The 11030-nt window shown below is 37.6% G+C and overlaps 1 non-coding gene across 1 annotated transcript; it reads right to left on the minus strand.

Moving 5' to 3' along the window:
* Positions 1 to 10278: 10278 nt before the first annotated feature.
* On the minus strand, positions 10279 to 10383 carry LOC140509329 (U6 spliceosomal RNA). Its single transcript, XR_011968659.1, has one exon. It is a non-coding gene; the product is annotated as a U6 spliceosomal RNA (small nuclear RNA).
* Between the last annotated feature and the right edge of the window lie 647 nt (positions 10384 to 11030).

Raw genomic sequence — 11030 nt, forward strand, 5'->3', positions numbered from 1 at the left:
ACTCTCATAGGCCAGTTCTAGATGACTCTAGCACTCTCCCATATCTAGTGCTATCAATCCTGATAATTTATATATTTGCTTCCCTGTTACCTGCTAAATTCCCCCTACTTAGAACATCAGTTTCTCATCTTACCATGGCATAATCTTGCGCATCTGTTTTGCTTCTCTATTGATCCAATGTCTATACCCAACAAACCTACATAGAAGTACTGTAGATGAACAATGAGTGACTTCATCCCAGAAATCACTGAACAGAAGAAAGAATATGGGGTAGATTACATTTGGAAAACTGGGCAAGATCTTTAAAAATCACAGCACAAAGACCCGACATAAATGTTCTTCCAGCAATACTGTGTGGTTGCAAGTCTTGAAACATCACCATCTCTCATCATTCAAAGTCATAGATCACCCAAAGGGCAATGGAGGAACACAGAATGGATACAAGTAGGTGACTGCTTATTTTTCAGGGATGACTTACAGGCAACAAGGGGCATATAGTATATCATAGAACAGATTTGTGGACTAAGGACTCCTTAGCGAAGCCAAATTTATTTAGGACCCTCCTTCAAAAAGCTTTTGTTTATGCAGATTATAGCTATCAATATTTAGTGTTTCAGAAAATGAAATATCTTAGCATTATTATGAAAACAGTTTTGACCTCATAGACCCTCTGAAAAGATCTCAAGGACTCCCAGAGATCTCTAGACTCCTTTGAGAATCATTGTCATAAAGTCTTGTAGCAGTAGTGAGAAATGAAATAGGGACAACTTGAGTGCTATACTGATATTCGTGAAATGTACAAAGTCCTAGAGTAAAGCCTCCAGCATATCAAGTGAATCATCTATGGAGCCTATATGGAATAACACAGGCAAAAACATACAGGATGGGAAGGTATGGATTGGCTGTGATCTGCACCAATGTAAGTGAAATCACAATTGATAAGATCACAGATAGAAAATAGGAATTAGAGGATGTGAGATAGGAATTTTTACTTTAACACTCAAAAAAACACATTCTCTCTTTGTCATATTGATCATCAGGGCCATCATCAGTTTGTAAGGATAAGGAGCTAATACACATCTGAAATGTTGCCTGGGTGATTTATACATTAAGGCACTGAAGTGGTGGCATCAGGGAAGAGCTATTTAAAAATACGAATTTATCTAAGTAGTTGCCTATTTATCAAAGATAGACTAACAGAATCTTTACCCTATACTTGATTCTCTGTTCTTGCTCAGGGTCCCCACCATGCTCTCTGCTCAAATAGATCTTTTTATATTCCTCTGGAAACACACAGGAGGGTCTTTATTCAAATAGTACCATAGGTTGATCTCTCAGTTTTAACTACCTTAGGATACAGAGCACATTTCTTCTGCCTCCTTTACTTCAAACCTGAGTTAGAATTCATTGCAGGTAATGTTGAATATCCCTTAGGAAAGTAAATATGGCAAGTACTCATAGAGATTAAGTGAGATTGTGTGTTGTTGTTGTAAGCTGCAATTAGAGAGCCGGCAGCTTTCGCTGTAAATATCAGACTTTAAAGGATAAAAGGCCAATGTCTGCTTCCTTCAATAACATGTCCTATTGAAAGAGCATGCACCTTTTTGCCAATTGAAGTGAAAAATTATTTCAGTGAAGCCAACCTAATTGGACATATGCCCACTTCACTATATTTTTTTATGCAGTATCAAATTGTTAAGCTATCTAAAGATATTGCTGCTAAGATAGGGAAACTAAGAAAGTTCAGCTCCTCTATAAGGGACTATGTGTTCCTATAAGATGCATTCCAAGTGACTATGGGAGACGTGGCAAATGATCAGAAGCAACTAATATGTCATCCTCAGAAGCAAATAGAGGAACCTATTCAATGATCAAAATCATATAAAATACAACAATGCTGAAGAGCAACTAAACTTGTTTTAAATTCAACGATCAATCCTGGTCCCAAAGGACAGAGAAAGAAACACACTAACCTCCTCTCTGTAAAGAGGTGGGGGACTATGCCCATTGAACACTGCAGACACAGCCTGTTAGTTGATTTTGCTTTGCCATTCTTTTTTTGCAAGGGAGGGATTAATCGAGGGAGGAAACACAACTAAAAATGATTGTAATATAAAAAGTATAAACTGACTTTTTAAAGAAGGTTCTATGGCTCTTTTCATTATTGAGAAAGGGTATTATAGAGGTAAGCATGATGTGCAGCTATAAGGAACAAGATCATAGCTTCTGGGGTGAAGAAAAAGCCAAAAACATAGACCAAGCCATGACAAAGGGCAATTATTTGACAATGATCTAAGTGATGATGTAAACATAAAAGCCAATGTTTGAAAAAGAACCTTTTCCCAGCAGTCTAGAAGGCAAAGCTATACTTTGGTTTGTCATCTGTCCACAATTTAAAGAACCTGTTGTTTCATTTTGGTTTTGGTTTTTGCCATTCTGCTCACTCAAGTTTTTATTCGTGTTGGAAACAATGACCTTTTTCCTTCCTACACACTATGTTTATGTCTATGCTGATCTTCCTGTCAACCATAAATTCACATTGCTTTGGTATGTCTTTGAAGCATTTCTTTGACCCTCCCTGCATGTATTTTTCCCACATCTCCTTGATGGGATGATAGCTATAGGTGGATATTTGGAGTAAAATAAAACCTAATTAAAATGAATGCTATTACAAAAGAGTATTTGGTAACTTCAGTTTCCATGATCATTGTTTCTATCCAACAAAAAAATTTTGTCTGCCTGCTTTCTTGAATACCTTGATAGTGTACTCAACCTCTTGGTTAGTCAATGCATCATGAAGTAAGATGGTCTAGTAGCACAATTTAGTGGGAAGTTTTCCACTCTCTTTCATCAATAAGGATTTTAACATGTGCCGACCTTCTCTATTTGAGAGCCCTACAGGAGTTTTTAGAAATTTGAGTACCTCTGAGAAAGCATCCTGAAATTTTAAGAGAAAAGGATTACATTCATCCAGAATCATAGGATTTTTTTTTTGTATTATTAGTAGTTGTTACCATTGTCATAATTGTATTATTTTGTGTGCTTACTTGCAATCTGAGGGCCATATAGGAGTGACCTTAGAAACAATCAGTATCCCCTGACTAATTAGTGAATGATTCCTGGAGAACAGATGTCTCTTCTAAAGTGTTCAAATGGCATCAAAGACTAAGAATGAACCATACTACCTACCTCCTGACAAAGAGGTGACATACACAAGATGCAGAATGATACATATTTTTGGATACAGCCAGTTCAGGAATTTGTTTTACTTGACTATGGAAGTCAAGGGGGAAGGAGGGGAAGGGGAAAAAAATGAATTTTTATTCATTAAAAAAACATCAAGTAGCACCAAATATGGGCAGAATCATTGGTCAGAACTTAACCTAGGACTTGGGAAGAGAACCACTGATAGTCATTTCTTAACTATTCCAAATACTAGGTGGAGTAACAAAGGAAATGCATGTCTCTTTTTGTAAAGGGAGGTAAGAGAGAGCTTGAGACTGGAAGTCAGGAGTTCTGGGTTCTAATTCCATGTCTGACACTAATTATCTGTGTGACCTCGGGCAAGTCACTTGCCTTCTGTAGGCTGCAGTTTCCTTATCTGTGAAATGAAAGAATTTTTAACTAGATTCCTAAAGTACTTTCCACCTCTAAAAGATAAAAAACATACTCATGGAAAATCTAGGTCCTAGATAGCCAAAACATAAGAAATAATGGAACCAGAGCCAGGGCCAATATGTTTTAGAAGCTCATTGTAAAAGCATTTTCACCTGGCTAAATCAAATGGGTCCCTTCCAGTCTCCTTCCCACTATTAATACCCACAATATACAGGAGAAATGTGGACCTCTGAAGAGTTTGGAGCAGGGGACATTTGGCTCCACCAGCAGAAGGCAGAGTCCTAGACTATGAAGAAACAGCTTCCCATCAAGGGTAGTTAGCAGAAGACCTACAAACAGTTTTTCTGGGGCCCACCCCAGACTCCTTTGAAGGGAAATACTTTGGCAAGAGAGGGCACTGTAACAAATAGCAGACCCACATACAAGAACAGAACTTCCTTTAAAGATGATAGATAAATTTGATGTCCTTTGAGGGGAAATAGTAAGGTTCCACTAATGTATTTGTCTAACCTATCAGTTAGAACTTCCTACCCCTTCTTTTTTTTCTTTCTCAGCATCTTGTGGTTAACATTGGAAATGGAGTAAATCTGAGATTGTCCACAAAGATAGATTGTCTATGGTTGATGGGTAGGGACTTAAATCAAAGGAAGGGCGACTGCATCAGAATATACCAGCCCTCCTGTCAGCATTGTCTCTGATATTAGATTGAATTCTCTGATTTCAAAGAACTTGTCCTAGATCTAGAAAACTGCCTGTACTGACTCTTATAGGGAAATAGTTAACTGGGGGGATATGATTCTTTGCACATGCTTCTTTGTTAAAGGTGTCATTTCTATGATATATAGATAACCGGATCAAATGTGTTAAGAGTAATCCAATTCCCCAATTGATAAATGATCAAAGTTTATGAATAGTCAGTTCTCAAGGAAAGAAATCCAAGCTAAAAATAGTCATATTTTTTTAAACTGCTCCAAATTACAATTAGGGACTTGTAAATTAAAACAACTCTGAGGTTCTATCTCACTCCTACTAGATTGGCAAAGATGACCAAAAAAGAAAAATCACGAGTGTTAAAGATGCTACAAGAAAGCATGTACATTAATATTTTGTTGGTGGAGCCATGAATCAGTCTATCCATTCTGGAAAAGAAATTGGAACTATGTTCCAAAAGTTACTAAACTGTGCATAGCCTTTGACCTAGCAATATTATTAGACCTATATCTCAAAAAGATGAAAGAAAGAAGAAAGAAAGGGTAGTATACATACAAAATAAGTCTAGAAGCAATCTTGTGGAGGGAAAGGAATGGAAACTAAGTGGGATGCCCATCCATTAGAGGATGTTTAGACAAGCTTAGCACATGAATTTAATGGAATACTTGGAATACTATTATTGTACCATAAGAAATGATGAGACCATTTCAGAAAAAGCTAGGAAGGCTTGTAAGAACTGAAGCTGTATTTGAACTCAGGTCTTCCTGACTCCAAGTCCAGTAGCCTACCCATTTTTCATACCATTGAACAAGGTAGACACTTAATAAATGACTGCTACCATCCACAACAGCATCAGAGGGTTCCAATCTCTTCCAGTATTTTTGAGGAACCAGTTTTCTGAAGTAGACCTGTGTGTTCAAAGTTCTGTAATCTAGTAGTCCAATTTGACCAATCTGTAGAATATCACAAGAGTAACAATATGAAAAAATTCTGGAAAGGCAGGCTGAAGCTTACCTGTGGTGGTCCTTAAATTTCAGACTGATGAATTTCCATATTATACTAGAAGCAATAGGGAGCCATTGAGGCTTCTTGAGCAGGACATGACAGAGACATGTACCTTTTAATTTTGACTACTATTTGGAAAATGAATTGGGGAGACAATACTTAATGATATTTCCTGCCACACTATAAATATGTAATCAAGAGCAGCATAAAATTGGTTTAGTTTGAAAGTAGTCTTCAGAACCATGATTCCTTTATGATCCTGTTACTGGGGAAGGGACTCCCCAAAGATCTATAACTGGTTAAGAAAACAAGAGTAGAAGAGAGTCAAACAGTGATTTGTTAGATTAATAAAACTATTCCATCTGCTTTGTTGTGGTTTCATAGATCAGTTATGCCATGTTCTTCATGACTCCATTTGGGGTTTTCTTGGCAGAGATACTGGAGAGGTTTGCCATTTCCTTCTCCAACTCATTTTACAGATGAGGAAACTGAGGCAAATAGGGTTAAGTGATTTGCCCAGGGAAACACAGGTAGTAAGTGTCTGAAGTCAGATTTGAAGCCACATCCTCCTGATTCCAGACCTGGAACTCTATCCACTGCACCATCTAGTTGCTCTTTTGTACAGTTTTATATCTTTTATGTGTGCTATATTACATACTCTCAGAGTTGGAAGGGATCTCAGTAGCCACCTAGTCCAATCCATACCTGATTAAGAATCCCTACCCTGCCTGTTTCACTATAACCCAATAAGGGGCTTTCCAGTCTTTGCTTGAAAATCACCAGCGAAGGAATGCCCCAGCAGGCTATTCCACTTTGGGATAGGTCTAATTGTTAGGAAATATTTCCCTGCATCAGGCTTAAATCAGTCTCTTTTCGACTTTCCCCATTGTTCCCCATTAGGGTTAAGCAAAATAAGTCCATTCTCTCTCTCTCATTTTGACAGTCTTTCCAACACTCAATGTCAAGCAATCTTTTTTGACTCTTGGGACAGGGATCATTTGCCATTTTAGATACATGTGGAAGTTGAGGCACCAAAGCTTATATGATTTGTTCAGTCACACAGTTAATTAGTGACATGGATAGAACAAGAAACAAGATCTCCTGGCTAGTTATCTGTCTCTTGATTAGATCAGTTTCCTTCTTTTATAATTTTCACATATTCTAACATAATAGGGCAGGTAGGTAGTGTAGTGGATAGATTGCCACTCAGGAGGACATGAGTTCAAATCTGATCTCAAACAATTACTAGTTGTGTGATCCTTGGCAAATCACTTAATCCTGTTTTCCTCAGTTTCCTCATCTATAAAATGAACTGAAGAAGGAAATGGCAAACCACTCCAGTATCTCTGCCAAGAAAACCCCAAATGGAATCATGAAGAGTGGGACAGAACAGAACAACTTCTACATTTCAACTAACAACCATAGAACTTCTTATGATTTTACCAAAAATAACAACCCCAAGTTTTCTCTTGATAACATGACAGAACTATAAAATTCTAGTGACAGTAGCCATTTAAACTGTGGCACAGCCTACCAAAGAGCAATTTTGTTTGCCAGGTATAAGGCAGAAAGGATGATCCCCAAAGTAGCACCTTTCCCCAGGTAAGCAAATGTTTTTCAAAGAAGACCCTGCCTGGATATCAACAGATATTTTCCATGTGGTTTACCTGTTAAGAAAAATCTTTATTAGTAATTAGATTATCCTGATTAGGAAATGAATAGCTGTGGGAAATGTAAATTTATTTCCCCCACCCCCCAAAAAAATATGGAAGAAAAAATGTGGAATCAGTTTTATTTCATGGGGAAGATTTTAAATATCACCAAGAGAGTTCTAGTCATTTCTTCAACTTTCTTTGCAGACAAGTTCTTTTGCCTAGGTATGGGTAATAGCAAACTTGTGTCAAATTATTGAACTGGTATTTAAAGTTGTCTTCTTGTAACTTTACCTGCATATTTAAACAAGAAAACTGGGGTTAAATATACAGGGATAATAACTCACTTAAACCAGGTATCCACTGTTAAATTCAAATTGCACTAAATCAGTCAACAAGCATTTATTAGGTACCTACTATATGTTAGCAGACACTGTGCTGGGAACTGGATATACAAAGACAAAAGTGAAAACAGTCAAAAGTACATAATGTTATCAAGGGGAAACAGTATGTACACATGAACCTATACAACTAGGTCCCAATTAGTGCAAATAATGAATCCCTTTGAAGAGGTCACATTATTCAGATTTGTATTGCATATTTCCATTGGATTGGAACCAATTACCATATTTTTCATGATTATAATTTCAAATAGTGCAAATTAGAATATATGTGACCACTTCAGGATTCATTATTCACACTGATCAGAACCTAGTTGAATATATGCATATTAGAGTCGTATCTTATATTCATTCATTCAACAAACATTTATTGACTTGGTACCTTGAGCAGGACACTGGATTAAGCATTAAGTGGAACGTAAAGATGAATAAGATGGAATCACCATCCCAGAGGACTGATAAAGAAACATGCTACACATTTTCTGACAGAATGAAAATGAACTCAGGGTGAAGAGTGAAGTGTATTTTTAGGTCAATGTGAGAATTCATTTTGCTTGACTATGCATATTTAATACAAGGGTTTTGGTTTTTTTCCTCTCAATTTTGGGGAGAAGGGAGAGGCTTGAAAAAGAAATAATAGTGATAGGATTTAAAAAGGGGGGGCTTAAGAAAAGAGAGACATTGAAGTATTTTTAAAATATACAAGAAAAGAACAGAAGGAAGATCAATGGGAAATACACAAAGCTGGACAGCTTTGAAAAGAACATGTTGAATCTGTGTATACTTGGAGAGAGAAGCAAGCTATTCATGGTGTAGAATCATGCCTGCACATGCAATGCTTTTTTTCTGTTATACTGAACTTATCTTAGCTCTCACTCTCAACTCAATAAACTGCAGGGGCTCCATGTCTGTCATCCTAGGAATTAGATCTAAAATTATCTCTTTGGCATTCAAAGCCCTTCATAACCTGGTGTCACATACACACACACACACACACATGCATGCACACATGCATGTGCACATGTGCATACCCTTTCCAGTGTTCTTACACCTTATACCTCCATCCCACCTCCTTAGTGCCCTGCCATCCAGTGACACTGGTTTCCTTCCTATTGATCATACAAGATACACCTTCTCCTGACTCTGAGTGTTTTCTCTGGTTGTCCTCCTGGCTGGAATACTTTCTCCTCATCCTTGTCTCCTGGCTCATTTGGCGTCCTTCAAGTCCCAGCCAAAATATCACCTTCTATAGGAAGGCTTTTCTGTTTTCCCTTTATTCCAGAAGGAGGAGGAAGAGCAGAAAGTGAGCTTGGTGACTTTGCACAGCCCTCCTTCACTCAAATCAAAGTCAACTGCAAGTCATGTCATTATCTTGATGTCATGGTACTCTTCAAGAATGAAGAACAAATACAACCTGTGAGTAAGTAGCAGCTCCTCTCCTCCTTCTTCTCCTCTCCTTGCCTCTCCTCTGGTGTTCTACCCAGTGGAAGGTACACTCCATGCCCAAAAGCTGCCTTTTTTCCTCTGGGTTTACTGGCTACGTTTCTTGCTCAAAGATCAAGCCTAAAACCCAATTCACTCTGAAGCCCATAGACTGGACAACAAGTCTCCACCCACCTAGCATAGAGTGAATGTAATCACTAGACAGTAATTGTTTCTCTTTTATCCAGGAGCACGGAAGGTCTTTCTCTCCCAATATGATTTTTTTTTTTATTAAAGACACCATCCCTTGAGTAACTACTTAAAGAAGACTATTCATTGAATGGGTGTATCTCACTCAAAGTGAGAATGTGATAAGACCTGGCCTGAAAGGGCCAGGGTCTCATATTGCATCCTGGGCCATCTCCAGTCAACCTGATGAAAATCAGGACACTGGATCCAGATGGCTCAGGAGAAGAAAGTGAGGTTGGTGATCTTGCACAGCCCTCCCTCACTCATATCAAAGTCAACTGCAAGTCATATCATCATCTTGATGTCATGGTCCTCTTGGAGAACAAAAGACAAACACAACAATGTTCACATTAGTCATGATGTGAAGAAGAATTAAACCAATTGGAGGAACCATGATAAAGAAGAAACAAAACAAAACAACAAAAGAAAAAGAGAGCAAATAGTATGCTTCTATCACCATTCAGACTCCAAAGTTCTTTCTCTGAATGTGGATGGCATTTTCCATCATAAGTCTTTGGGAGCTGTTTTAGGTCTTTGCATTGCTGAGAAGAGTTAGGTATATCAAAGTCAATCATCACACAGTGTGGTTGTTACTGTGTAAAATGTTCTCCTGGTTCTGCTCATTTCTCTTAGCATCAGTTCACTAAATCTTTCCAGGTTTTTCTAAAGTCTGCTTGCTCATCATTTCTTATAGCACAATAATATTCCAATATATTCATATGCCGCAACTTGTTTAGCCTTTTCCCAATTGATGGACATCCCCTCAATTTCCAATTCTTCACCACTACAAAAAGAATTGCTATAAATATTTTTATACATGTGGATCCTTTTCCTGTTTTTATGATCTTTTTGGGATACAGACCTAGAAGTAGTATTGCTGAAACAAAGGGTATACACAGTTTTATGGTCATTTGGGCATGCTTCCAAATTGCTATCCAGAATGGTTGGATCAGATCACAACTCTACCAACAATGCATTAGTATTCCAATTTTCCCACATCATCTCTAACATTTATCATTTTCCTGTTTTGTCTTGTTAGCCATGTCATGATAGGTGTGATATGATACCTCAAAGTTGTTTTGATTTGCATTTCTCTAATCAATAGTGATTTAGAGCATTTTTTCATATGACAAGGATAGCTTTAATTTCTTCATCTGAAAACTGCCTGTTCATATCCTTTGACCATTTATCAATTGTGGAATGACTTGTATTGTTATAAAAAAAAAATGAAATGCTTCATGAATTTACATTAGCCTTACGAAAGGGCTATGCTAATCTTCTCTGTATCATTCCAGTTTTAGTTTATGTACTACCAAATTGAGCATGGCATTTGCCAATTTTTAAAGCTATTTTTAAGATTTTAAAAAGATGGATAAGATGTGGTCCCTTATTCAAGGATCTGTATCAAGTGCTAAGTGCTGTACAAAGATGAATAAATCATGGCTTCTGCCATCAAGGAAACTGCAGTCTATGTTGAGAAATAAGACACAAATAACGGTAATACCAAGGCACGTAGGTGACGTAGTGGATAGAGAGTGTTGGGTCTGCAGTCAAGAAGACTCATCTTCCTAAGCTTAAATCTGGCCTTAGACACTTATTAACTGTAGGACCCTAGGCAAGTCATTTAACCCTGTTTGCCTCAATTCCCTCCTCTGCAAAATGAGCCTAAGAAGGAAATGACAAACTACCCCAGTATCTTTGCCAAGAAATTCCCAAATGGGGTCACAAAGAGTTGGACTTGACTAAAACAAGTTGACAACAAATCATAGTTACAAGTAGTTGCAAGTGAATTGCTATATAAGTTGCTACAAGTTGCTATACGTCTACTTAGAATAGGAAAGGTATCAGAGAAAAGTTTCATGAAAGCAATGTTATTTGAATGGAGTATCAAAGGTATAACTATGGGGACAGCATAGTTCAGGCTTAGGCAACAGTGAATGGAAGCATAAAGGTAGGTCAATACAAGCTGCTC

This window comes from Notamacropus eugenii, chromosome 5 (genome assembly GCF_028372415.1).
Source record: "Notamacropus eugenii isolate mMacEug1 chromosome 5, mMacEug1.pri_v2, whole genome shotgun sequence".
NCBI lineage: Eukaryota > Metazoa > Chordata > Mammalia > Diprotodontia > Macropodidae > Notamacropus > Notamacropus eugenii.